This window comes from Apium graveolens, chromosome 3, assembly GCF_009905375.1.
Source record: "Apium graveolens cultivar Ventura chromosome 3, ASM990537v1, whole genome shotgun sequence".
In the NCBI taxonomy this organism is placed as follows: Eukaryota; Viridiplantae; Streptophyta; class Magnoliopsida; order Apiales; family Apiaceae; genus Apium; species Apium graveolens.
In genome coordinates, this window is record NC_133649.1 from 156,961,387 (window position 1) to 156,987,203 (window position 25,817).

Below are 25,817 nucleotides of genomic sequence, written 5' to 3' on the forward strand. Positions count from 1 at the left end.
TCGGCTGATCACCGATACGTGTTTTATTCCAGTATAGTCCCTTTCTTCCATTTTGGAAAAACTGTTGTGAAATATACAACAGAGAGCCGATAAGGCTGAGTTTTAAACAAGGATATTGATGAATATATATCAAATCCATTTGAGAAATCTGCCGATAAGGCTGAGTTTAAATAAGGATGTTGATGATTATATATCAAATCCATTTGTGAAATCTGCCGATAAGGCTGAGTTTTAAATTGGGATGTTGACGAATATATATCACACCCATATGAGAATCTTGGTTCGAGTAACATCTTGAGATTTTGAAATAAAATGAGTACGAGTATAAAATGATTTTGAGAAAGAGATGAATACAAGTATTCATTGGATATACTATTGTAGTTGATTTTGAGAATATTATAAATTTGATAAGCATATAAACTTTCAGAACGCTTTGGAGATACAAAGTATAATTATTGGTTTTATTTATCCTTACATACTTAAATATGGGGATATATACCTTGCTGAGCTTTAATGCTCACCCTTGCTTTTATATATCATATCACAACAGACTACAGCATGGATCAGACCAGGACTGCTGTCCTTAGGTGGGTAAGGAACGCTCGTGAGTTCCGTAGGCTTTTTGTGCGCCAGCCCCGTCAGGTAGATAAGTGGAAATGATTTATTTGATAATGTTTCCAAGCATATAACCTGTGTGTATGTGAGTTTGAATAAAAGGTCGAGTAATATTGTGAAAAGTGAATTATTTAATTAATAAGTGATCGTAACGACCCGAATTCACGACCTTGGATTTGGGGGTGTTACAGAAATGGTATCAGAGCCAAAGGTTATAAGTCTTGGAAACAGTAAAAGTAAAATGGGTAGATTGAGGATCTAAAAGTTAACAAGAACTCTCATCGAGTTCGTAGTCGGATTACTATGGAGTAGTCGCGACGGTAGTACCAAGGGGACCTTAGCCTTAAGAGTTGAGGCATTGGTTGAGTTATTAACAGTCGATTGAAAAGCCAACATTAAGGGAAGAGAATGAGTTGTAGCACTCAGAGAAAAGATTTCTAAGAGTTATATGCGAAAGAGAGTCTATTGGTTAAGCCGATAGAGTTTGTTAATGGACTACCAGGAGTTATGTTGAAGTGTTTATGTGAAGTGTTATACGGAAATTGATGGAATCGTTTAAGATCGACAGAATGAGGAAAGGAGAAAATTGTACATGATTCTTTTATAATGTTGATATCGAAGTGGAGCTAAGTCTCCGGAGAAAGCGGGATGAAGACGATACCCCAATACCATGGGTTGATTGGAAAACCCGAGTCTTGCCACTCATAGCTCTTTATAGAGTGTCCTTGAGGAGACATATTAGGCAAGAATCAAGATGCTTAATTCTTTTACTATTAAGGTTATTACGTTACCTGAATTGGTTGAAAGTATTGTTCCGATAATAAGGGTTCAATACATGACGAACATCGATTCTACCAAGAAGGGTATTCGCTATACCATTGAGGAATCTATGTCCTATAAGGAAGATTTTAGCGTGTCCCAAGATGAGAATGCTATGCGATAATACGAAATCATTTCATCCGTTAAGCCATTATGGTTCGGCACGGAAAGCGAGAATCGACAGAATAATTTTTGAAAAGTTTCATGCTCCTGCAATCAACGCAGCAAGCTCCGAACTACTAGAGGAGAAGACCAATAAGTCTGGCACAGAATTCCAAGAGTGGGATGTCACTAGGAGCTACGTGTATATTCTCGACAGGATGTCGTCTTTTGTTAACGCATCAAATCAGGTGCGTGGGCACAACATTGCGAGTAACTAAAGAGGAATGAAGAATGTATTTGTGACAAAGCGAGTTATTAAGCGACTTTAACATAATGAGTAGAGACGTGAATAATGTTATATTGGTGATCTTTTATATTAGCATCAAGATGCCACCCCGACATATTTGGAAACTAGAGCAAACCCTGCTGAATTGGTAAACCAAAATAACCAAGAACACGAGGAAGTCGAATATAATGAATTCGGCTTAGAGTATTACAATGAAGAAGAAACTATGGATACTAACGAGGGGGAAGGCCAGAGAGGAAACCCCATGGACCAAATTATGAATCTTCTTCGAGAGAATTTAAATTGTCACCCTCAACCCAGGTGGATCATGTTCCAGTTACTAATGTCTTTAAGGCCTTTATGTGGTTAAAACCCCCAGAAATTTCAAGGGACTGCTAACCTATTAAGGCCAGAGCTTGGCTGAAAGAAATGGAAAAAAGCTTTGAGATAGTGCCCATAGAAGAGACGCAGAAGACTGTGTTCACCAATTATATGTTAAAAGGAGAAGCAAATTATTAGTGGAAACCTAAAGGAACCCTGAAGACTGATGTGATTATCACATGGGGAAAAGTATTTTCCAGGTTTATGGAGGCTCAGATGGAGTTGAAGTTTCTAGAGATTAAGTAAGATAAGATGTCAGTGGCTGTGTACAAAGCCAAATTTATTGAACTGTCGAGATTCGTGCCGGAGTTTGTGAACACGAAAGAGAAAAAGGCGAGGAGATTTCAGCAAGGGCTGAAACAATGGATTCAGGACCGAGTGTCATTACTTTAGATAACAGACTGTTACGACCGGCATTTTATGTAATATTATTTGTGAATAATATTAAGTTAAATAAAAATATATTCAATGCTTGTACGTTTGTGTGAGTGAAAATTTCTGCATTTTTAAATTTGCTTTGGGTAGTATATGATTTTTCAAAGCAAGAATTTATTTAATTTCTTTATTTTTGATTTATAAGGAATATTCTAAGCTTTGGAAAAATTTTCTTTTAAAAGACATTTTGTTCACAAAATTTTGAAAATGATTTTATAAAGTCTCTAAAAATCCAAGTTATTTTATGGTATAAATTTTATAATTTTTGAACTTGTATTTTATTATATAAAAATAAATCTTTGGAAATTAGTTGCTTAATAATTATCAAATTACATGATTACCCTTGCATGCAAACTCTCTTCTATTCAACCAAGGGGCAAGGAGGGCAATTCCAACCCCACTCACTTTCATTTTACTAGCTACATTACTATTTTGTCCTTGCATGCAAATCTACCTAACTAAGATTGGAAGGTTACTATTGTAATTTCTCTCATCCACTCACTTATGGGCAAATAAAAACCAAGTAAACATGACAAACACACCACTTTCACTCCACCATTTCCACACTTCTCCTCCCTCCTTCCTCTCCTCTCGGCCCTCCCCCTCTCCTCTCGGGTTTTTAGCCGAAAACCTACCCCCTCCCCTTTTCTTCATTCCACAATCAAGTTTCCACCTTCCATACAAGTAAATATTACTTCCTATATCATGATCATTCATATTTCAAAGAGTTTTGAGTAGAAAGTTTAAGTTTAAGGGTTGCATGTAAAGGTTTTAGTGAAACTCAAAATACAATCTTGATTCTTATGGATTTAAGGTTGTTTTCGAGAGGACTACAATAAATGGATAAGTGCCAAGTCTTGAGAAGGAAACTCTTGATGATTTAATGGCCATTTCCATCCATTTCATTCGGCCATGACCATATGGGAGCCGAATGAATGGTCCTTGAAATCATTCTTGTTGTTTTGTTCAATTTTTGCATGTTTATGTGATAATGACTTGAATTTTGTGGTGAAAATTTGATAAAACTCCTTGCATGCTAAGTGATCATCTAGGTATACCTTATGCTAGGCTTGCATGTCAATTTTAAGATGGAATATATGTAGAAAATATGTTGTTTTGGTTTGAAAAACCCGAAGGCATGCATGCATGTGGAATTCTCTTAGTTTGTTGTAAGATTTTGATCATTTGGAAAAGATTTTGTTAGTGAGCCTTAATTTCAGTAGGAATAATGTGATAATATTGATTTATGCTTCTTGTTGCATGGTAATAAATTGTGGTTATCTTTTATAAAAATATATATCTTGTTGTTTCAAAAGCATGAAGGTTTGCGATTTGTTAAGAGTAGTCTCTTTTGTTTTGCCATAATTGCACCTTAGGTAAGGATGATCTCACCAAGGTTATTTTGAGAAAAAGGGAGTTAGTTCAGTAGAATACCAAGTATAGGTCTTGGTTTAAGTATTTAGTTGTTGTTAGTTGGGTTTGTCAAGTCAAAACCTTGGAAAATGAGAAGTTATAGTTTCTGCAGAAAAATCAGTTTAGTACCCTGAGGTTTAGAGTGAGTTTTGACCATGTCATTGATGGGCACTTTGAGGCCCAAGCCACCAGAAGTTAGTATGGGGAGTATATAATAGGTTTTAGGAGTTGGTTGGAGGTTTGCATGTCATTTGGTTAGGTGCACAAGTAGAATAACAAAATCTGTCCAGCAGGGGACAGTTTTGTTGCAACTTAGAAATAGGGAGATTTGGCCATGTCATGGGTAGGCCCTCATTAGGCCCAATTGGGCCTTAGTTAGAGGGTATGTCAGAGAAGTTTTTCCAACCATAGTTCATAGGATATGAGCTAGAACCATGTGTCACAAGTTAATTCAAGTCAGGGCATTTTCTGCCCAGAAAAACAGGGGAACCTTGGACTTTTAGCTTAGGCCCAAGAAGGCCCAAGCCAGGCCTTTGAGCCACATCCAGCTTATGAGATGCCCTTAGGTCAGGAGAGTCTTGTGTAAAAATTTTGAAGAAAAACTTGTAGTTTAAGAGTGTCTAATGCACTCAAGAAACCTTAGTTACCATTCTGAAATTTGCACCAGTAAGCACTTTCACTTATCACATAGTTTTAGGACACTTAGAAGTGAGTATTAGGTCGACCACCATAGTTGTAGGATAGTATAAGGTCAGTAGAGCAAAAGGCACAAGTGAGGGTCAATAGGTTTTGGATAATTTAGGAAAGGCACAATGAGTTAGGAAGCCCAAATTCGAAGACTTCGTTTAGTTAGCGACCAAGTAACTTAAGTGGTGAGTCGAGATCATCCAAGCCTAGTGTGGCATTATGGTGTATAAGATGTTATTTGGTATTAATATACGATATGTGATTATGTGGCTACGTGTGTACATTTAAAAATATAAATGTTGGATATGAATTAAGTGTGTATAGGCCTAAGTGCCATCCATGTTTAATTTCGGGTTGTAAATAGGTTAAGATGGAAAGAATATATTATAATGAGGATTATTATTATTTATGTAGGATCTCGAGACGAGGGAAAACTTGCCATAAAAGTCGAGTGAAGCTCCGGTTGTTGCTCCTACCAGTCAGACCAGACCAGTCTATCTCAAGGCAAGTGATTCAACTTGACCTTCGTATTTGCTGTAAACAGTTCATATATATATATCGATGCGATTATCCTGAGTCATTTTGATGTATTTAAATTAAGCGTATCTTTTGTTTATCTTTGAGTTACATAGAGATGCCATGAACCCTCGAGTACATATTGCAAGTAGTTCAAAAGTCCTTCATGATAGTTTAATGCCATGATAAATTAGAGATGCGTTATAATATCTTATTGATCCTTTTGTTTATCATGCTATTGATCCCTGAGAAATCTTGATGTTGCACCCTGATGCTTTGATTCAACTCTTGAAATAACCTCGATAGAAACTTTATCTTGATACCTAAAAGCCAATCATTTCTTAAATACATTCATGATTGTTTGATAACCCTATCCTTACCCTAAAGCTTGATACCCTGTTATATACTGAGCTGATGATCGCTTTCTTTATATTTTAACACCTTTATCCTATTGGAAACAGTGATGCCTATCTTTTGATGTTCTAATACCTATATCTTGTCTACAACCGTTGCTTTAAGCCTAGTTTGGCATTACTCTTTCATCTTATCCAATAGCCTGGCTTAATTTCCTTGTCTAAGTTCTTGTTTATGGAAACCTCTCAATTACCCTAATATAGTAAAGTCTAGTAGATCATGGCCCTGAGATTTAGTGTCATATTTCCAGTGTTTCAAGTTGATCTATAATCCCTTGATAAAAATGATTTCAGTCAAAAGAGATTTTGTCATAAATCGGCATCAGTTTTCAAAATGAATAAAAGGTGGATTTTTCAGTCCCAAAGGGGGACAAATGTTTTCTTGAATGGTGGATCTGGACTGAGACGCGAGTCCTTTCCACACTTATATTAGGCTTAAAAGTTGCCTAGGGATTCCCAGTAATGTTTTAGAACCCAGCGAGGTTCGGGATTACTTCGCGGCTGATCACCGGCTGTAATCCGTAGCGTCATAAAATGATTTTGATTAAGAATGGTTTTAAAAGTTTGTTTTGATGCAAGCAAAATGATGCCAACTCACATAAGTTTTATCTCTCGATTATCATTGATTATGTCATTCCATTGTCATTCCTAAAGGTATATTCGATTTATGCTTTGCGTTGTATTGTTAGCACTTGTTGAGCTTTTGGCTCACTTCTTGCTTTACCCTGATATTACAGCTAGCAGCCATGGTTAGATTCAAGCAGACTGCCCGTAAGACCTGTGATGCTGATGCTTATGTTCGAGCTCAGGTAGAATAAGTAATAATAGTTGTGTGAGGACTCGGTATTTGTAATCAGATGTAATAGTTGGTAGTGTTGGGCTGTTCCAAACCCTAAACTGTAAGATCTTGGATTTTGGTTGTGTAATACTCATTAAAATGATGTAATAGCTATAATTATTTTGCTATTTAAGTTGGGGGTGTGACAGGTTTTGGTATCAGAGCAGCGGTTTAGAGTCCCTGGACAGCCCAAATAGGTTATAGGACTTGTGAGTAGGTTATAGATACTATGCGAGAGAGTAGGTAAAGTAAATTATTATTAATACTCCTCTTATTGGTTGTCAGCAAAGGGCGCATTCCTCGTCATCCTCTGGGTCGGACGACACTATTGCTTTCTCCGTGTATGCTGAGTTGAGGCGCGAGTTCGACATGCTTCAGGGCAAGTACGACCGACTGATAGACCGACTGAAGAACGTGTATCCGGACAGCCGAAACTACGAAGGGAAGCCCAAGGAGCAGATGATTGCGAGACTTGAGACCTTGGTTCGGTACGTTAACACTAAGCTTGAGGAGATGCCAGCACACCGGGACCGTACCAGCCAGTATGTCATTCAGATGGTGGCGGATGAGCTCCAGAGCATTGTGAAGACGCTTCGAGAGGAAAAGTCTACCAAGCCCCGTTCAGATGGAGTGGAGCCTTAGTTCTTTCCATTTACCTTTCATGTTGCTGTACCATCAGACTCTATGGAATCCCCAGTTGTTTCCGTCTTTCCTTTAAATAAGCCTGTTATTTCTAGAATCAGACTATGTCCCAATCCTATGTACTGTGACCTTTAAAATTTCAATAATTATGTGCTATTGTTCCATTTGCTCTCAACTGTTATTTTATGTTTTTATCATCATATCTGCTTAATTTGGAAACGTGACCCCATATGTAAACAAGAATGCCATGCGATACCCTCGAATCATTTTATCAATTATATTTGTTATAACACAACTCTTATTTCAGGATCATGCCTCCCAAAAAGAAGAACCCAACAACCACCTTCACCACAGACCCGAACATTCTTCAACTACTGGAAACCTTGCAACAGCAAACCAATGCTATAGCTCAACAACAACTAACCCTTCAACAACGAATTGAAAACCAAGATAACCGTGAGCCATATCAACCACCTGAACCACCAGTACCACCAAGACAAATTGTCACTTTCAAGGTTTTTCAGAGTGTGAATCCACCTGTATTTCATGATACCACTGATCCAGTGATAGCAAACACATGGATCAAGGAGATGGAAAGGGCTTTTGAGTTGGTACAGTTAGGGGACGATCAGAAGACGCTGTATGCCACTTACTTCTTGAAGGGAGAAGTCATTTATTGGTGGGAATCAGTAAAAGCTATGGAAGTCACTCAGCAGATTTCTTGGGAGAGATTTAAGAAGTTATTTCTGGACAAGTATTACCCTAAGTACATGCAGAATCAGATGGAGCTAAAATTTCTTGAGTTAAAGCAAGGGAACATGACTGTACTGGAATATGAGAAGAAGTTCACTGAGTTGTCAAGGTTTGTGACAAAGTATACCAGCACTGAGGAAGAAAAGGCAAAGAAATTTCAGCAAGGATTGGAGCCTTGGATCAGAGATAGGGTGGCTATGTTTGAGCTTGAAACTTATGCGGGAGTAGTACAGAAAGCTGCTCTGATTGAGAATAATGGGATGCAGTCAAGGAAAGAGAGGGATAACAAGAAGAGGAAGGTTCCATTTTATGGAGAAAAGTCTGAAGCTGGAAATTCGCAAGATCGGAATGTAAAGAGGATTGGTTTCCAGAAGGGCGGAAATTTTCAAAGGAAAGGAAATTTGGGCAAAAGGCAAGAATCAAAAGGGAACAATCAGGCAGGCCAAGGGCAAGTTGGAGAAAACAGGTTCCAGAGGCCAGAATGCAAGCACTGTGGAAGAAGGCACCCCGGAGTATGCAATAAGCTGAGTATGACCTGTTATAGGTGCAATCAGAAGGGACATTTGGCAAATGAGTGCAAGATGCCGAAGCCAGGAGTTACGTGCTACAAATGTGGGAAGACTGGACACATGGCTAGGGAGTGTAAGGCAACAGGACCAGTCAGAGCTCTGATGAACGTGGCAAGTACCAGTGCAAGCGTGCCAGCTGAGGTATTGGCATTACCTCCACCACCCGCACCAACCCCGCAAGCAACAGCAAGGACATTTGACCTAAAGATGAAAGATGCTGTTCAGAATTCTGAGGTGATAGCAGGTACACTTTTACTCAATAATGTCAAAGCCAAAGTATTGATTGATTCGGGAGCAACAAGATCTTTCATATCAGAATCTTTTGTTGATAAGATCCAATGTGATAAAACGGTTATGAGTGAGGTAGTAAATGTGGTAATTGCGAACCAAGAGAAGATTCCTGTGAATCAATTTTGTCCAAAATGTGAGATTGATATTTCGGGAATAAGTTCTCGGCCGACTTGATACTCTTCAAGCTGGGAGAGTTTGATATAATTTTAGGAATGGATTGGTTAGGAGAGAATAGCGCTCAGATAAATTGTAAGACCAAGAGAGTGTATTTAAAGACGAAGAGTGGAGAGAAGGTAGTATTTAAGGGACAGAGGCAAGAGCGACTATTTCTTACAATTATTCAGGCTAAGAAGTTACTTAGAAAAGGTTGTGAGTCGTTCCTAGCATATGTAGTGGATTCAGAGAGAGGCAGCCCCAGCATGGAAGATATTCCTGTAGTTAATGAGTTCCCCGATGTGTTTCCCGACGAACTACCAGGCTTACCACCAGATCGACAAATTGAGTTCGAGATCAACCTTGCTCCAGGCACGGAACCAGTTTCAAAGGCTCCGTATAGGATGGCACCAGCAGAAATGAAAGAGTTGGCGAGCCAGCTACAAGAATTATTGGATAAGGGAGTGATACGACCAAGTACGTCGCCATGGGGAGCACCTGTTCTCTTTGTGAAGAAGAAAGATGGGAGTATGCGTCTATGCATAGATTACCGGGAGTTGAATAAAGTAACGATCAAGAACCGCTACCCGCTACCAAGGATAGATGACCTTTTTGATCAGTTAAAGGGAGCAAAATGTTTTTCGAAGATTGACTTGAGATCGGGATACCACCAATTAAAGATCAAGGAAGAAGATATTCCCAAGACCGCATTTAGGACCAGATATGGGCATTATGAATTCCTAGTAATGCCGTTTGGATTGACCAACGCCCCGGCCGCATTCATGGATCTGATGAATCGAGTATTTAAGAAGTATTTGGATAAATTTGTCGTGGTATTTATTGATGACATCCTTATTTATTCTAAATCGGAAGAAGAACATATGCAGCATCTCTGGATAGCATTGGAGATACTCCGACAAGAGAAGTTGTATGCCAAGTTTACCAAATGTGAGTTTTGGTTAAAGGAAGTTCAATTTTTGGGGCATGTTATTGGAAATGATGGAATTAAAGTGGATCCGGCGAAGATTGATGCAGTTATGAGTTGGGAGAGGCCAAGGACTCCTACGGAAGTGCGAAGTTTTCTAGGATTGGCCGGATACTATAGAAGATTCGTCAAGGATTTCTCGAAGATCGCCACACCATTGACCAAGTTAACCAGAAAGAATCAAAAGTTTGAATGGAGTGCAGAATGTGAAAATAGCTTTCAAGAGTTAAAACAGAAGTTGGTAACAGCTCCGGTGTTAGTACTTCCAGATGATCAAGGGAATTTTGTAATATTCAGCGACGCTTCACATAAGGGTTTGGGTTGTGTGTTGATGCAACACAGTAAGGTAATAGCATATGCGTCAAGACAGTTGAAGCCGCACGAGTTAAAGTATCCGACGCATGACTTGGAACTAGCCGCCATAGTGTTCGCACTCAAGATTTGGAGACACTATCTCTATGGAGAAAAGTGTGAAATCTACACGGATCACAAGAGCTTAAAGTACATTTTTACTCAGAAAGAGCTCAATATGAGGCAGAGGAGATGGCTGGAATTGATTAAGGACTATGACTGTTCGATAAATTACCATCCTGGAAAGGCGAACGTAGTGGCCGATGCGCTGAGTCGGAAGGAAAGATTGAATGCAATGATAACATCAAAAGAGTTATCTGAAGAAATCGGAAAATTTGAATTGGAACTTTGTGCTTATGGGAAAGTCAAAGAAGTTTGTCATGCAATGACCTTTCAGCCAACACTACTGGAAAAGATAAAGAAGTATCAAGAGGAAGTAATGGAAAAAGAGAAAAATCAGTTATCTGGAGAAGAGATTAATACTAAAAGGGATGAGCAAGGAATACTAAGGTTTTCATCCAGAATATGGATTCCCCATGTATCTGAATTAAAGAATGAGATCCTCCATGAAGCCCACCATTCGAAATTTTCAATCCACCCGGGAAGCACCAAGATGTATCAAGACTTAAAGAAGAACTTTTGGTGGCCAAATATGAAAAGAGACGTGGCAGAATGGGTTGCGAAGTGCTATACCTGTCAGAAAGTAAAGGCAGAACATCAACGACCAAGCGGATTAATTCAGCCCCTGAAGATTCCAGAATGGAAATGGGAAAACATCGCTATGGACTTTATAGTAGGACTACCACGAACAAAGTCCGGACATGACGCAATATGGGTTATAATTGATCGTCTTACGAAGTCGGCGCATTTCCTTCCAATAAATGAGAAGTCGTCACTGGACAAGTTGGTTCATCTGTATGTGCACGAAATCGTATTAAGGCATGGAGTACCTGTATCAATAGTTTCAGACAGAGATCCCCGATTTAACTCAAGATTCTGGAAGCAATTCCAGGAATGTCTTGGCACGAAGTTGAATATGAGCACGGCGTATCACCCGCAGACTGATGGCCAGAGTGAAAGAACAATTCAAACAATTGAAGACATGTTGCGCAGTTGTGCAATCGATTTTGCTGGAAGTTGGGACGACCACCTGCCATTAATTGAATTTTCATATAACAACAGCTATCATTCCAGTATCGGCATGCCACCATATGAAGCTTTGTACGGGCGAAAATGTAGATCACCAACAAGTTGGGATGAAGTAGGAGAAGGAAGAATTCTCGGCTCAGAATTGGTACAACAGTTGCATGACTCAGTCAAGTTAATTCAGAAAAGGTTGCTTGCTGCTCAAGATAGACAGAGGAAGTATGCGGATCCCGCGCGTAAGGATGTTCAATTCCAAATTGGCGAAGCTGTGTTGCTAAAAGTGTCACCTAGGAAAGGGTTGATAAGATTTGGCAAGAAAGGAAAGTTAGCACCTAGATACGTAGGTCCTTTTGAGATTTTGAGCCAAGTAGGAAAGGTGGCCTACGAGTTGGCCTTACCACCTCAGTATCAGCATGTGCATAATGTGTTCCATGTGTCGTTGCTTAAGAAGTACAATCCTGACGCTAGCCATGTGATAGAATATGAACCTGTAGAAATTCAGGCAGACCTGTCATTTGTGGAGCAACCGGTTAAAGTACTCGACTGGCAAGTAAAGAGTCTTAGAAATAAATCAGTAAAGTTAGTGAAAGTACTTTGGAGGAACCCTAAGGTCGAAGAGTCGACTTGGGAGTTAGAGTCTGATATGCGTTCCCGGTATCCTCATCTGTTCTCTTAGATTCTGGGGACAGAATCCCTTAAGGGGGAGAGGATGTTACGACCGGCATTTTATGTAATATTATTTGTGAATAATATTAAGTTAAATAAAAATATATTCAATGCTTGTACGTTTGTGTGAGTGAAAATTTCTGCATTTTTAAATTTGCTTTGGGTAGTATATGATTTTTCAAAGCAAGAATTTATTTAATTTCTTTATTTTTGATTTATAAGGAATATTCTAAGCTTTGGAAAAATTTTCTTTTAAAAGACATTTTGTTCACAAAATTTTGAAAATGATTTTATAAAGTCTCTAAAAATCCAAGTTATTTTATGGTATAAATTTTATAATTTTTGAACTTGTATTTTATTATATAAAAATAAATCTTTGGAAATTAGTTGCTTAATAATTATCAAATTACATGATTACCCTTGCATGCAAACTCTCTTCTATTCAACCAAGGGGCAAGGAGGGCAATTCCAACCCCACTCACTTTCATTTTACTAGCCACATTACTATTTTGTCCTTGCATGCAAATCTACCTAACTAAGATTGGAAGGTTACTATTGTAATTTCTCTCATCCACTCACTTATGGGCAAATAAAAACCAAGTAAACATGACAAACACACCACTTTCACTCCACCATTTCCACACTTCTCCTCCCTCCTTCCTCTCCTCTCGGCCCTCCCCCTCTCCTCTCGGGTTTTTAGCCGAAAACCTACCCCCTCCCCTTTTCTTCATTCCACAATCAAGTTTCCACCTTCCATACAAGTAAATATTACTTCCTATATCATGATCATTCATATTTCAAAGAGTTTTGAGTAGAAAGTTTAAGTTTAAGGGTTGCATGTAAAGGTTTTAGTGAAACTCAAAATACAATCTTGATTCTTATGGATTTAAGGTTGTTTTCGAGAGGACTACAATAAATGGATAAGTGCCAAGTCTTGAGAAGGAAACTCTTGATGATTTAATGGCCATTTCCATCCATTTCATTCGGCCATGACCATATGGGAGCCGAATGAATGGTCCTTGAAATCATTCTTGTTGTTTTGTTCAATTTTTGCATGTTTATGTGATAATGACTTGAATTTTGTGGTGAAAATTTGATAAAACTCCTTGCATGCTAAGTGATCATCTAGGTATACCTTATGCTAGGCTTGCATGTCAATTTTAAGATGGAATATATGTAGAAAATATGTTGTTTTGGTTTGAAAAACCCGAAGGCATGCATGCATGTGGAATTCTCTTAGTTTGTTGTAAGATTTTGATCATTTGGAAAAGATTTTGTTAGTGAGCCTTAATTTCAGTAGGAATAATGTGATAATATTGATTTATGCTTCTTGTTGCATGGTAATAAATTGTGGTTATCTTTTATAAAAAATATATATCTTGTTGTTTCAAAAGCATGAAGGTTTGCGATTTGTTAAGAGTAGTCTCTTTTGTTTTGCCATAATTGCACCTTAGGTAAGGATGATCTCACCAAGGTTATTTTGAGAAAAAGGGAGTTAGTTCAGTAGAATACCAAGTATAGGTCTTGGTTTAAGTATTTAGTTGTTGTTAGTTGGGTTTGTCAAGTCAAAACCTTGGAAAATGAGAAGTTATAGTTTCTGCAGAAAAATCAGTTTAGTACCCTGAGGTTTAGAGTGAGTTTTGACCATGTCATTGATGGGCACTTTGAGGCCCAAGCCACCAGAAGTTAGTATGGGGAGTATATAATAGGTTTTAGGAGTTGGTTGGAGGTTTGCATGTCATTTGGTTAGGTGCACAAGTAGAATAACAAAATCTGTCCAGCAGGGGACAGTTTTGTTGCAACTTAGAAATAGGGAGATTTGGCCATGTCATGGGTAGGCCCTCATTAGGCCCAATTGGGCCTTAGTTAGAGGGTATGTCAGAGAAGTTTTTCCAACCATAGTTCATAGGATATGAGCTAGAACCATGTGTCACAAGTTAATTCAAGTCAGGGCATTTTCTGCCCAGAAAAACAGGGGAACCTTGGACTTTTAGCTTAGGCCTAAGAAGGCCCAAGCCAGGCCTTTGAGCCACATCCAGCTTATGAGATGCCCTTAGGTCAGGAGAGTCTTGTGTAAAAATTTTGAAGAAAAACTTGTAGTTTAAGAGTGTCTAATGCACTCAAGAAACCTTAGTTACCATTCTGAAATTTGCACCAGTAAGCACTTTCACTTATCACATAGTTTTAGGACACTTAGAAGTGAGTATTAGGTCGACCACCATAGTTGTAGGATAGTATAAGGTCAGTAGAGCAAAAGGCACAAGTGAGGGTCAATAGGTTTTGGATAATTTAGGAAAGGCACATTGAGTTAGGAAGCCCAAATTCGAAGACTTCGTTTAGTTAGCGACCAAGTAACTTAAGTGGTGAGTCGAGATCATCCAAGCCTAGTGTGGCATTATGGTGTATAAGATGTTATTTGGTATTAATATACGATATGTGATTATGTGGCTACGTGTGTACATTTAAAAATATAAATGTTGGATATGAATTAAGTGTGTATAGGCCTAAGTGCCATCCATGTTTAATTTCGGGTTGTAAATAGGTTAAGATGGAAAGAATATATTATAATGAGGATTATTATTATTTATGTAGGATCTCGAGACGAGGGAAAACTTGCCATAAAAGTCGAGTGAAGCTCCGGTTGTTGCTCCTACCAGTCAGACCAGACCAGTCTATCTCAAGGCAAGTGATTCAACTTGACCTTCGCATTTACTGTAAACAGTTCATATATATATCGATGCAATTATCCTGAGTCATTTTGATATATTTAAATCAAGAGTATCTTTTGTTTATCTTTGAGTTACATAGAGATGCCATGAACCCTCGAGTACGTATTGCAAGTAGTTCAAAAGTCTTTCATGATAGTTTAATGCCATGATAAAATAGAGATGTGTTATAATACCTTATTGATCCTTTTGATTATCATGCTATTGATCCCTGAGAAATCTTGATGTTGCACCCTGATGCTTTGATTCAACTCTTGAAATAACCTCGATAGAAACTTTATCTTGATACCTAAAAGCCAATCTTTTCTTAAATTCATTCATGATTGTTTGATAACCCTATCCTTACCCTAAAGCTTGATACCCTGTTATATCTTGAGCTGATGATCACTTCCTTTATATTTTAGCACCTCTATCCTATTGGAACCAGTGATGCTTATCTTCTTGATGTTCTAATACCTATACCTTGTCTACAACCATTGCTTTAAGCCTAGTTTGGCATTACTCTTTCATATTATCCAGTAGCCTTGCTTAATTTCCTTGTCAAAATTCTTGTTTATGGAAATCTCTCGATTACCCTAATATAGTAAAGTCTAGTGGATCATGGCCCTGAGATTTTGTCATAAATCGGCATCAGTTTTCAAAATGAATAAAAGGTGGATTTTTCAGTCCCAAAGGGGGACAAATGTTTTCTTGAATGGTGGATCTGGACTGAGACGCGAGTCCTTTCCACACTTATATTAGGCTTAAAAGTTGCCTAGGGATTCCCAATAATGTTTTAGAACCCAGCGAGGTTCGGGATTACTTCGCGGCTGATCACCGGCTGTAATCCGTAGCGTCATAAAATGATTTTGATTAAGAATGGTTTTAAAATTTGTTTTGATGCAAGCAAAATGATGCCAACTCACATAAGTTTTATCTCTCGATTATCATTGATTATGTCATTCCATTGTCATTCCTAAAGGTATATCTCGATTTATGCTTTGCGTTGTATTGTTAGCACTTGTTGAGCTTTTGGCTCACTTCTTGCTTTACCCTGATATTACAGCTAGCAGCCATGGTTAGATTCAAGCAGACTGCCCGTAAGACCTGTGATGCTGATGCTTATGTTCGAGCTCAGGTAGAATAAGTAATAATAGTTGTGTGAGGACTCGGTATTTGTAATCAGATGTAATAGTTGGTAGTGTTGGGCTGTTCCAAACCCTAAACTGTAAGATCTTGGATTTTGGTTGTGTAATACTCATTAAAATGATGTAATAGCTATAATTATTTTGCTATTTAAGTTGGGGGTGTGACAGCAATTCCACTGAGGATTGGATTTCATTGAGTTGAGATTGCTGAGAAGCTTGATTTTGCAAAATTTCATCAATCTGAGATTATTGCTTCTCTTGGGTTTTCTCAATATAGGCAACTCTGTCAAAGGTAGGTTTGAAAAAACTTTTCTTTTCAAGTTTCATAGTAGTTTCTTGATTGAGTAAAGCTTCTTGAATTTTATGCACCTCGGCATGAGTTGTTGAGTGTTGACCTTGAAGATGTCTAGTACTTAAAGCAATAACTCTCATCTATGTTTTGAAATCATCATTAACTAACATCTCATCATCTTTTGTCAAGTGATCAGCAAGAATCTTTTCAGAAGGAATAAAACTGACTGAGTTCCATTCCTTAGTCCACTCATGTCCTCTAGGAGTTTTACTCCAAGGTACTGGTGCATCTCCTCTAACAAACTTTTTAACTAGTTCAGCTTTTGAAGGAGCTTGTAAAGGTGCATGTCCAGAAGGACCAACTTCATCAGCATCTGCATTTGTAGCAGTATCACCAGTATCATCAGCATTTGCAGCATCAGAACTTACAGAGTCAACATCCGCTGATAAAAGAACAGTATAAGAGGCTATGGAGGCTTCAACATCATCCTCTAAGTGCTGATCTGTTTCCAAGTTCTGGTCAACAGCCATATTCTGATGCTCACCTATAGTCTGATCTTCAATGTCTAGATGCAGAGAAGGTGTTGTAGAAAATTCTGGAGTTTCATTAGCATTAGCAATTGGTGTTGTTGATGGATTGATTGGAGCTGGTGGAACTTCTAAGTAGAGAACCTCATGCACAATTAGGTTGTGAATATCAATCTCAACACTTGTGCATGGGTCTGCAGTAGATACTGGTTCATTTACAGGAGACACAGGTGGCGTAGATACTTTATCTTGAGCAGTTTTGTGAGTTGGTGATAATGGAGGTGTAGATGCAGTAGCTTCAGTAAATTCTGGCTCTTTTGAGATCAGAGATTCCTGATCTCCTTCCTTAGCTGTTGCTTCCTCTTCCTTTGAAACTGACTCAGCCCTGTACCTTTGTGCTCTCTATTTCTTGTATCTTTTTGAAGGTGGAGATTCCTTGGGAGTTTCAGTAGAATACATCCTTCTAAGCCTTTTGAGAAGCTTAGAGCCCCCAATTCCAGTATCCTTCTGAGGAGAGACCTTCTCAGCTTCTTTGACAATAGGTTCTGACATAGGAACCTGTTCCTCACTGTCTAACTCATCTCTCAGAACAATCCTCCTTCTCTTCTGTGTTGTCTGAGGTACAGTCTTTATCCTATTAGGCTTTGAAGATGAAGGCCGCACAGTATGTGCTGATGATGAAGGTTGAGATATCTGTGAAGGTTTGAGATATGTTCTGATAGAGGGTTGAGTAGGTTGAGGTGTATATGTGGTATGTTCTGATGGTTGTTGTGGTGTCTGGGATGTGTTGGTAGGTTGAACATCAGAGTAAACAGATCTGTAGGTTTGAGGATCAGCATTTACCAGGATCCGTTTTATAGACTGAGGTATCTGTAAGGGTCTAACCACCTTTTTCTTAAGGTCAGCATTTACCAAGTCATTAAAAGCCCGTTTTGCAAGCTTAAAGGGTGGAATTAAGTCAGTGGTAGGTTGGGGTTCATCAGCACAACAGAAGTTATATATAAGCTGACAGATGCTAGCGAAGTACACTATATTCCTATCTTTTGTCATCCTATCCCCTATAAAACCTAGCACAACACTTGCAAAATCAAAATGAGTTTGGTGAATAATAGCATACCCGATGTGTTGACTCATAATTAGAATGGCATCAAAGTTGGAACACTTATTGGTGAATGCCTTAGTGATGCAGTCGAAGAAAAAGCTTCATTCCTTCCTGATATGTGCCCTTTTCAACTGTCCAAGCTTGGCCAAACTCTTCTCATACCCCAAATTGGCCATGAGCTGCTATAGAACAGGTTCCTCCGCTGTTGAGAAAATGCAGCCTTCTGGTAAGTGGAGAGCTTTACGAACTGCTTCAGGAGTTACCACATGCTCAACATCATTCACTTCAAAAATAATGCTTGGAGTACCAGTAGCACCACCATTATCAAAATGCCCAGTCCGCCAGAACGTCAGAACTTGTTGGCTTGAAATTACTTGAGGTTGGGTCAACGCATACCCAATCTCACTGTATGCTAGAAGATCTTGCACAAAGTGCAAATCGGATGGAGCTTCAGCATGATTCAATATTGTAGCATAGTTGTTGGGTACAAACTTGGCTCCATCTATAATCAAATCCTTAGGTGCCATGAGAAAAATTGAGAAATTAGGTTGCTTGTAAGGTGTTTGATAAAATGTCTGTATGAAAAAACGTCAGGAGATGAGAGAGAATAGTAGTAAAAAGAGAGAGATAAAATGTGAAAGTAAATAAAAGATTTTAGAATCTTTTCTCTCTTTTACTTATACACGGTAGAAAAAGTAACCGTTGGGACACCTGTCAGACATGCAGCAGTAAAGAATAATTAATGGGCACGGGAATTCAGTAATCATTACTTATCACATGCAGTTTTTCAAGGAAAAACAGTTCCACTTACCAAGTAATCCCATTAATTAAGGTAGTTCAGTTTTATTTTAAAATTTAAAACTGTTCCCACATAATAAATTATTTTCACTGCGAGACTAATATTAAGTAAAAATATGACCAATTAGAGTATGACCATAAAGAAACCAAGTAACAAATATTGACACGTCAGAATCAGAATTGATTTGTATCAGAGCTAAGATGGCCATCAGAATATGGGAAAATCGAGATGTAAAAATGCATCAGAATATCAAACGACTCAGAGACAAGATCTTGCATAAATATAAAATTTCATTAATATATTGAGCAAATACATTCCATGAAATTTAAATTACATCACAAAATTATGAGATTGTCCTAAGCTACAAATCCTAACATCAATAGCTTTTGTCCTAAGCTAAGAAGCTAGACAAAGCTGACGATGAAGAGAAACAGGGAGCAGAAATTATTTCTTCTTCCTACTCTCAACAAAAAGAACAGCGAGACGAATGATTCACTCCTGCTTTCAGAGATGACGGAGATGTAAATCTCTTCGCACTGTCAACATATCACGTTTAATGATCTCTGGAAATTGAATCCAGAGATTATGAGGAATGTTGTTGATATGGTATGGAGTTGGAATTCCATTTAGAAAAACATTACAGTCTCAGTACCATAATTGTAAAACAAGCCAAACGCAACCATTTGTGGTGATAAGAATAAGACGAGAGTGAGTTTGTGAGAAAATGAGAGATGTGATGGCTGTAATGAAGTGTTGGTTTATATAACCAGTGGAATGTCAGGAGACGCAAGGAAAATTTAATGATTATAGGTAGAAATAATTCTACCTCGTCTCCCTAGACTGATGAGAAGAAAAACAGCCATTAGAAGTGTAAAACAGGATTTAATGTGCACATAAAACAAGTAAAAATTACTGTACATGGACGTGTACCACTAACCCTAATTGTATTGACTGTTAATATCTCACCCAAACATATTCTGATTTTAAATAAGACTGTTTCAGATTTTAACCACAAATAAGTCAAGTAAAGAATCAGAGTATAATATCAGAACTTAGACTTATATCAGAACTTAACAGTCATCAGAACATGATTTCTTAACTCGAAAAATGAATGCCTATTTCTGCAATTCTTCACACAAATTCTGATTTCATTTCTTCAGAACTTAATCATCAGAACTTCCGTCATAACTTGTCCTCAGAATTTATGCAATCTGACACATAAACTGTTCATCTAAAACATCATTTATCACCACAGTAATTTTCATCATTCATATGGAGTGTATGTGTGTGCAGTAAGCTAAATATCAGATAAAGATTAAAGTCTGATTCACTTTAGTACATCTTAGAAATAAGGCAGAACTAAGAACTTTGCTCAAAATCTGCCATAATTCTGAAGTCTACTTTAGAATGAGTTCATGCATGAGTCCACCTCAACTGTTTTGTGCTCATTTTATGCATCTTTTGAAATTCTATTTTACAGTGGCTTCTCAGTGTAAGTGAGTCACGACTGCTTATCAAAATTTATGCTATTATCAGAGTATTTCTCCAGTAATCATAGAGTGTGAAAAGTCACCAAGAAAAATATTTATTTTTGCTTTTCTGATGTATATTACTTAATACCAGCAATGCACCTGGGTCTTCCCTTCCACGGTTTTTACTCTAGATCTCAAAGGAGTACATGATATTTATTCTTTTTCTTTTCCTTTTCTTTTGATAAGTGAGGCTTATCAGCACTTAGTACATTCACCAGATTTACTAACATCAGAACTTAACAGATGAGAAGCATTATTCTAGTTGTTGACTTAGTAATAAGATAGACAAAGTAAACTTAACTAAGCTCAATATCAGAATTTGCTTGTATCAATAGATTTCCACATAAATAATTACTTCTAATTATGGGATTTGTTAGTATTTTAAAGATTACTAGGTCAGCATCTAGAATATTTATCCTCATTGGATTAAATAATTACAGAAACATTCATATCACTATCAGAGTTTAGAAGTTCACATCAGACAACAATCAGTACTTAAGCAATTTTCAATTAAGCACAGAATACACAAAGATAATAATATCTGTAAATACTGATCATAAAGTCTGATGCATCAGAACAAAAGCTAAGTAGATTTAGAGAAAGAACCTGAAACCATTCCAAGTTCATTTACCAATCTTATAAAAGTAGCTTCACACAGTGGTTTTGTGAAGATATCTGCTAGTTGTTGATCTGTTGGAACAAAGTGCAATTCCACTGTACCTTAATCCACATGTTCCCTTATGAAGTGGTACCTAATGCTGATGTGCTTTGTCATTGAGTGTTGAACTGGATTACCTGTCATAGCAATAGCACTTTGATTATCACAGTAAATAGGGATTTTAAAATATGTTAACCCATAAACCAGTAACTGATTCTTCATCCAAAGAATCTGTGCACAGCAGCTTCCTGCAGCAATGTACTCTGCTTCTGTAGTTGATGTGGAAATTGACTTTTGTTTCTTGCTAAACCAAGAAACCAATCTGCCTCCAAGAAATTGGCAGCTTCCACTTGTGCTTTTCCTGTCAATTTTGTAACCTGCAAAATCTGCATCTGAGTAACCTGTTAGTTTAAAGTCTGATTCTCTGGGATACCACAATCCCAGATCAGCTGTTCCTTTAAGATATTTGAAAATTCTTTTCACAGCTGTTAAGTGAGGTTCTCTTGGATCTGCTTGAAATCTTGAACAAAGACAGGTAGCATACATGATATCAGGTCTACTAGCAGTTAGATAGAGAAGAGAAGGTTCCATCGGTTGATTGCTGGGAAGCTCTCTAGGTTAGCTATAGGTAAGGTGATCCCAGAGCCGGAGACAGAGCCAATCATACCTCTGTAATCAGTAATATCTACTGATTTACCAGTATCCTTATCCAATTTTGTTGCAGTGGCCATGGGAGTTGATGAACTTGAACAATCTTGCATTCTAAATTTCTTCAGAAAATTTATGGTGTACTTGGTTTGACAAATGAAAGTGCCTTCTTCATTCTGCTTGACTTGAAGGCCCAAAAAATAGCTAAGTTCCCCCATCATACTCATCTGATATCTTGACTGCATCAATTTGGAAAACTTCTTGCAAAGTCTGTCATTTGTAGAACCAAAGATAATATCATCAACATATATCTGAACCAAAAGTAAGTCCTTTCCATGGTTGAGGTAGAACAGTGTTTTGTCTATTGTTCCTCTGTTAAATATTCTTTCCAGAAGAAACTGAGCTAAAGTCTCATACCATACTCTTGGAGCTTGCTTAAGGCCATAAAGTGCTTTATCAAGCCTGTAGATATGATTTGGATATTTGGGATCTACAAAGCCTGGAGGTTGTTCAACATATACTTCCTCTTCCAATTCTCCATTGAGAAAAGCACTTTTCACATCCATTTGAAAGACAGTAAACTTTTTGTGAGCAGCATAAGCCAAAAATATCCTTATGACTTCCAATCTAGCAACTGGTGCATATGTTTCATCATAATCAATTCCCTCCCGTTGATAATATCCTTTTGCAACCAACCTTGCTTTATTCCTTGTAATTATGCCATCACTATCAGTTTTGTTTCTGAACACCCACTTTGTACCAACAACAGATCTGTTCTTTGGTCTTGGCACTAGGGTCCAGACTTTGTTTCTTTCAAATTCATTTAACTCTTCCTGCATTGCTTGCACCCAATCAGCATCTTGAAGAGCTTCTTCAAGATGCTTTTGCACCCAATCAGCATCTTGAATATTCTTTTGCAACCAACCTTGCTTTATTCCTTGTAATTATGCCATCACTATCAGTTTTGTTTCTGAACACCCACTTTTTACCAACAACAGATCTGTTCTTTGGTCTTGGCACTAGGGTCCAGACTTTGTTTCTTTCAAATTCATTTAACTCTTCTTGCATTGATTGCACCCAATCAGCATCTTGAAGAGCTTCTTCCACTTTCTTTGGTTCAGTCTGAGAAAGAAAAGAATTATAAAGACATTCACTTGAAGTAGCTATTCTAGTTCTGAAACCTGCATCAGGATTTCCAATAATTAAGTCAGGTGTATGTGATTTAGTCCACTTCCTTGCAGATGGAAGGTTTTCTCTAGAACTGGATGCTCCCCCATGATCCATGCCATCTTCATCAACATTTTCTGATGCTCCCCCATAAACTATGCTCTCTGAGTTGGATCCTTCAGAATTTAAGTTTTCAGAACTATCAGAACTTGGCTTATCAGAACTTGAAGAGCCAGTTGTTTGTTCTGATGCTTCTTGAGATGTGGTTGTATCTTCAGTATGCTCCCCCTGCACAGGTGCATCTTCTTTTGACGTAGACACCACAATTTCAATAACATCAGAATTTAATCCATCAGAGTTTGCAGTATCAGGATTTAGACTGTCAGGATTTACAGTATCAAAATTTAAGTCTTCATTTTCAAATCTCAGCTGATCATGATCATTGAAATCTTCAAGTCCAGTAATCTTCTTATCATCAAATGAGACATTGATAGATTCCATGACAACCCTTGTTCTTAAATTGTAGACTCTAAAGGCTTTTGTGGAAAGTGGATATCCAACAAAAATTCCTTCATCAGCTTTTAAGTCAAATTTGGATAGCTGTTCAGGATGAGTCTTAAGAACAAAACACTTGCATCCAAATACATGAAAATACTTCAGATTTGGCTTCTTTTTCTTCACCATCTCATATGGTGTCTTTCCTTGCTTGTTAATGAGTGTTGCATTCTGAGTAAAACAAGCAGTCTGCACAGCTTCAGCCCAAAAATAGGTTGGTAGCTTTGCTTCATCAAGCATAGTTCGTGCAGCTTCAATAAGAGTTCTATTCTTTCTTTCAACAACTCCATTTTGCTGTGGAGTTCCAAGAGCAGAAAATTCCTGCATGATTCCATGGTCTTTGTAGAACTCTTCCATTGTCAAATTCTTGAACTCAGTGCCATTATCACTTCTTATTATCTTCACCGAATCTTTGACCAATTTATCCAGTTGCTTGACATGATCAATCAAGATAGATGCAGTTTCATTTTTTGTGTGCAAGAAATACACCCATGTGTATCTGGTGAACTCATCCACTATGACCATAGCGTATTTCTTCTTTGCAATAGACATGACATTCACTGGACCAAATAGATCAATATGTAGTAAGTAATAAGGCTTAAGAATTGCTGATTCAGTCTTGCTCTTGAATAAAGATTTTCTTTGTTTAGCCTTCTGATAAGAATCACAAAGGTCATCAGGAGCAAATACTGACTTTGGCAGTCCTCTCACAAGATCTTTCTTGACCAGTTCATTTATATTGTTGAAATTTAAATGAGAGAGTTTCTTATGCCAATTCCAGCTTTCTTCAATTGATGCTCTACTCACCAGACAGATTGCAGACCCATCAGTACTTGTTGAAAGCTTGGTTTCATAAATGTTACCATGCCTGTATCCTTTCAGAACAACTTTGCCTGTAGATTTGCTTACAATTTCACAGTGTTCTTCAAAGAAATCCACATGATAACCTCTGTCACAGATTTGACTAACACTCAGCAGATTGTGTTTAAGTCTTGAGACCAGAGCTACTTCTTTAATGATGACATTCCCAAGATTGATATTTCCATATCCCAATGTTTTTCCTATGTTGCCATCTTCATAAGAAACACTTGGGCCAGCCTTCTTCAAAAAGTCTGATAGCAGGGCTCTATTTCCAGTCATATGTCCTGAACATCCACTGTCCAGAACTAGGATGTTTTTCCTGTTGCCCTGCAATCACAAAGACCACTAATGATTAGTTTTAAGGACCCAGACTTGCTTGGATCCTGTGGCCTTATTAAGTTTGTTAACATTTGCAGCGGATTTAACATCAGAGTTTATGTTAACATTTTTCTTATCAGCATTTATACTATCAGACTTTGTATCAGAACTTACACTAGAAGGAATAATGCTAACTTTCTTTAAAGAAGGTTTTATTTGATAATAATCATAGTACAAACTATGATATTCCTTATAATATAAATGGAATGTCATAAACTACCACAATGAAAACAAGGATTTTGTGGCCTATATCTAACATACTGACTCTTAACTCCTGACTTTGAAGGTAAGGAGTTTTTGTTCTTATTCTTCCTGCAAAAAGAAGCCAGATGGTTAGAACTTCCACAGTTATGACATGTTTTCTAGGAGCATTAGGAACAGGCTTATAATCATTGCTTTTATTTATACCTTCCTTTCCATTCCTATTTTTCCTAGGAGACTTTACCTTGTTTATATTCTTTACATCTTTCAGCTTATGCTTTAGCTGCTTTTTTGTCATTAAGCCTACGTTTACTTCGGTTGTCTTTTCCGTTTTTAGTTTTTCAGAAGTTAATTCCACTTTAACTTCTGATTTCTCAGTTTCAGACTTTATAGCTACAAACTTAACAGGTTTTAACTTTGGCTTTTGTTTAACAACTATAGGCTTAATATCTACAGTTCCTTTAACACTCTTATCATCTCCATAACCTAAGCCCTCTTTCCAGTTTCCACTACTTAAAAACTTCTGAGTTGTTCTGCCAGAGTTAGTCCAAGTCCTGATAATCTCTCTTTCCTTTTTTAGCTCAGTTTTTAGAGATTCATTCATTTTAAGTACTTCATCCCTAACATAGAAAGCATCATCTCTATCTTTCTGAGTTTGATGGAACATGACTAACTCTTTTTCTAAATAATCATTCCTCTTTTTACAAGCAAGATTTTCAGAAGTAATCTTTCACATGTTAAAGTTTGATCTCTATAACTAATGAACATGGTTTTAAGATATCTTCTCAACTCATTAATATCATCAGTATGAAAGGCATAAGTAGTTTGAGGTACCTTTAACTCAGCAGCTTCAGGACTGCTATCAGCATTTTCCATTCAGCATTTTCCATCAAGGCATAGTTCTCCTCACTTTCAGAATCTGAAGTGTCTGTCCAGCTTTTCTTCTTTGTGACAAGAGCCTTGCCTTTGTCACTCTTCACTTTCTTGCAATCAGGAGATATGTGGCCTTTCTCACCACAGTTGTAGCATTTGATATTTGTGTAATCTCCTCTGTCAGACTTCCCTTCTTTGCCTTCAGATTTTCTAAAATTCTTCTTATCAGAACTTGCACCTTTCCTGGAAAACCTCTTTCCCTTCCTGAACTTCCTGTATGCAATCCTTGTGATTCCTTTCACCATAAGAG